Source organism: Nomascus leucogenys, chromosome 6 (assembly GCF_006542625.1).
Source record: "Nomascus leucogenys isolate Asia chromosome 6, Asia_NLE_v1, whole genome shotgun sequence".
NCBI lineage: Eukaryota > Metazoa > Chordata > Mammalia > Primates > Hylobatidae > Nomascus > Nomascus leucogenys.
The window spans coordinates 40,360,786-40,365,058 of record NC_044386.1 but is presented as its reverse complement, the minus strand read 5'-3'; the positions used below and the strand labels follow the sequence as shown (position 1 = coordinate 40,365,058).

The 4,273-nt window shown below is 43.0% G+C and overlaps 1 pseudogene; it reads right to left on the bottom strand.

The window, feature by feature from the left end:
* Window positions 1-1,434: 1,434 nt before the first annotated feature.
* On the bottom strand, window positions 1,435-1,772 carry LOC100587227 (annotated as a pseudogene).
* Between the last annotated feature and the right edge of the window lie 2,501 nt (window positions 1,773-4,273).

Here is a 4,273-nt window from a genome sequence, read left to right as displayed (position 1 = left end):
CAATTTTCCCCAGCACCCTGGAGGATAAATTTCCGCAAATTCCAGAGGACATGCCACCACAGTGACTTCTGTGCCTTTCCGTGAGCCACAGCCAAGTTCTCTCCAGCAAAGTCTGGCTCTCAGCCGAGTGCGGGGGCTTTTCCTTGGATGCTCCATCTCACCTAAGAGACCTAGGGATAGTGCCTGCTCTTTATATCTGCTGTTCCTGTATTCTTTAGAATTCTCTCTCGACTACTCAATCTAGGTACACCAATCTCATCATTTAGTGTGTAATTCTTTATATTAAACCTTTCCTGTTTAAATTATTATGTGTTTCCTCTTTCCTGATTGGATTCAGACTGAGACAAGAAGAAAAGAGTAGCAAACTAGATACACATTAAATTTTTAGAATTTTACTTTATTTTGTTGTTTTGTTTTGTTTTTTGTTTTTGAGATGGAGTCTCCCTCTGTCACCTAGGCTGGAGTGCAATGGCACAATCTTAGCTCACTGCAACCTCCGCCTCCTGGATTCAAGTGATTCTCCTGCCTCAGCCTCCCGAGTAGCTGGGACTACAGGTGCACGCCACCATGGCTGGCTAATTTTTCTATTTTTAGTAGAGACAAGGTTTCACCATGTTGGGCAGGCTGCTCTTAAACTCCTGGCCTCAAGTGTTCCACCCGCCCTGAGCCTCCCAAAGTGCTGGGATTACACGGTGAGCCACTGCGCCCAGCCTAGAATTTTACTTTGAAAGTACAAATGGAATAATTTGTACAAATCTGTTTGAGTCTGCCAGTGCTACATTTAAAAACTGTCCTCTTCTCCTGTCAAGTTCTTAAACGATTGCCGAGTCAGACTAAAGTATAGCCTATATTCCTGCTAAGAGTCAAGGTAAAGGACATGATCCAGGTGTGTACAGCATCAGTGGGCTTCCTAACGCTGAACCTCTGAACTGCAGACTCACCCTCTCAGGCACAGGGAAGGGTGCACCAGGACAAGCCTCTTTCAGAAGGGCAGGGCTGGTACTCCAAGCTTACTACATGGTAAGGGCAACACAGCTCATGCAGTCTGGCGGTGGCTCCTAAGATGGAGAGGAATGGGTTGGGGCCACAACTTCCTGGTTTCTTCTTCCAACCCTTAAATTAGGTAAATCAGTCTTTCCTCTTGGAGAAGGAGAGAGTAAGTGGGTATGGAGACACCAGGAGTATTTTACAATGATGCTCTCCATGTGCCACTCCCTTCAACAAGGTCCATGCCATTTTCATATTACTTTTCTGGATTTCACAAGGATGTATAAAAAAAGACACAGGCATAGTTGGATTACAACACATATCAGTTAAAATCCCATGTTCATAATCTCCTAGTGCCTATATGGGTCATGAAATAACATTAGAGGTTGTGTTTTTTTTTTTTTAAGAGTTTGGTTTTCTATTGAACATGTTACAAAAGATATTTCGTCAAAAAAGACCAAAGCCCATGCATCATCAGACTCCTCGGATTCTTCTTTCTTTGATTCCACTTCCCTCTCTTCAGCTTGGGCTGCAGTGGTGGAGGGAGCAAGACCTCCCACTGGTGCAGAACCAGGTGCTGGAGCAGGTCCACCAGCCTCTCCAGCGCATGTGAGGCTCCTGATGTTGACATTATCCAGGGTCTCTGCAAAACAGCCAGGCCAGAAAGGTTCAACATTTCCACCAGCTACTTTAATGGTGGCATTTATCTTATCTTCCATGATGGTCACCTCAACATGCAGAATGGGGCCTGAGTAGATGCAGGTGAGCTCAGAGACAGAGTCCATGGTGCAGGCGAGTACGGGGCTGATGCTGCTGGGAGTGGTGCTCATTGTCAGATCAAGTGAGGGCCTCACTCCAAGTCAGCTTTAGCTTCCTCGGAAGAACTCAGCACCTTGGCAGCAGATGACAAAAGGATTTTTGTTCATTCATTTGTATGGTTTTTTTTTTTAACATAAATTATGTACAGAAATTTCAAAAGGTGCAACCATAGACATAGTTAGACAGCCATTGTATCAGACACCAATTCCAATTGGTTTAAACAGAAAAAGGATTTATTAAAATGATACTGGGCATCTCAGAATTTCTAAGAAGGCTGAAGAATCAGGTCTAGAAAATGGGCAGAAAGGAAGGGTTGCTAGTCATTCAGCACAGCAGCCATAATCATGCCAGTCAGGAAAGACCTATCTCCTCTGCAGGATGCTGGTGCTGTGGCTTGCACCACTGGTCCTGAATACTCTCTTGGCCTTTGCCCCTAGATAACAGACAGGGCAGCCACGGCAGCCATTGTCAGAAAGAACTGTCCACTTGGCTTGCTTCCTTCCAACACTAGCTTCAGATTCAAAGTCCCACTTAGATGCATCTGACTGGCTGAACCCAGGTCATGTGCTTTCTTTCCAACTGTTGGGTGATCTGGGAAAGTGATTATCTGTTGCTCCCATCTTCTTATTGTGGAAGGAAGACAGCAAGAAATGTTCATAGGGAATTCTCTAAATATAGAAAAGAGATCCACATACTAAGAAGTCAAGAAAAAAAGGGCAAATGTGCACTACAACTATTTGTTGCTTTAGTGCAAGTAGCCACATGTTTGCACGGATTAAAACAGGTCATGCTGGCCTGGTGCGGTGGCTCAGCCTGTAATCCCAGCACTTTGAGAGGCTGAGGGGGCAGATCACTTGAGATCAGGAGTTTGAGACCAGCCTGCCCAACATGGGAAAACTCCATCTCTACTAAAAATACAAAAATTAGCCGGGTGTGATGGCGGGCACCTGTAATCCCAGCTACTTGGGAGAATCTCTTGAACGCGAGAAGCAGAGGTTGCTGTGAGCTGAGATTGTGCTACTGCACTCCAGTCTGACTGACAGAGCGAGACTCCATCTGAAAAAAAAAACGAAAAAACAGGTCATGCCTAAACCCACGATTTTGTATCCTGTAGCACCTTCATGTTCAGCAGAGAGATGAAACACAAAGTTCTACTTTTAAAGAATTAAAGTCCACAAAACAAAAAGGTTAATACAGCAATAAATGTTTTTCTTCACTTAAACTAGGAGAACCAAGAAAGAAATATCTAAATCAAGAAATATTAAAGTTTTCATATTTACCATATCATACATTTTACCTTTTTAAAAAAAATTTTTTATTATACTTTAAGTTTTAGGGTACATGTGCACAAGGTGCAGGTTTGTACATATATATACATGTGCCATGTTGGTGTGCTGCACAATTAACTCGTCATTTAACATTAGGTATATCTCCTAATGCTATCCCTCCCCCCTCCCCCCACCCCACAACAGGCCCCAGTGTGTGATGTTCCCCTTCCTGTGTCCATGTGTTCTCATTGTTCAATTCCCACCTATGAGTGAGAACATGCAGTGTTTGGTTTTTTGTCCTTGCAATAGTTTGCTGAGAATGATGGTTTCCAGTTTCATCTACGTCCCTACAAAGGACATGAACTCATCATGTTTTATGGCTGCATAGTATTCCATGGTGTATATGTGCCACATTTTCTTAATCCAGTCTATCATTGTTGGACATTTGGGTTGGTTCCAAGTCTTTGCTATTGTGAATAGTGCCGCAATAAACATACGTGTGCATGTGTCTTTATAGCAGCATGATTTATAATCCTTTGGGTATATACCCAGTAATGGGATGGCTGGGTCAAATGGTATTTCTAGTTCTAGATCCCTGAGGAATTGCCACACTGACTTCCACAATGGTTGAACTAGTTTACAGTCCCACCAACAGTGTAAAAGTGTTCCTATTTCTCCACATCCTCTCCAGCACCTGTTGTTTCCCGACTTTTTAATGATCGCCATTCTAACTGGTGTGAGATGGTATCTCATTGTGGTTTTGATTTGCATTTCTCTGATGGCCAGTGATGATGAGCATTTTTTCATGTGTCTTTTGGCTGCATAAATGTCTTCTTTTGAGAAGTGTCTTTTCATATTGCTCGCCCATGTGTTGATGGGGTTGTTTTTTTCTTGTAAATTTGTTTAAGTTCTTTGTAGATTCTGGATATTAGCCCTTTGTCAGATGAGTAGATTACAAAAATTTTCTCCCATTCTGTAGGTTGCCTGTTCACTCTGATGGTAGTTTTTTTAACACCCCACTGTCAATATTAGACAGATCAACAAGACAGAAGGTTAACAAGGATATCCAAGACTTGAACTCAGCTCTGCACCACGCAGACCTAATAGACATCTACAGAACTCTCCACCCCAAATCAACAGAATACACATTCTTCTCAGCACCACATTGCACTTATTCCAAAATTGGCCACACAGTTGGA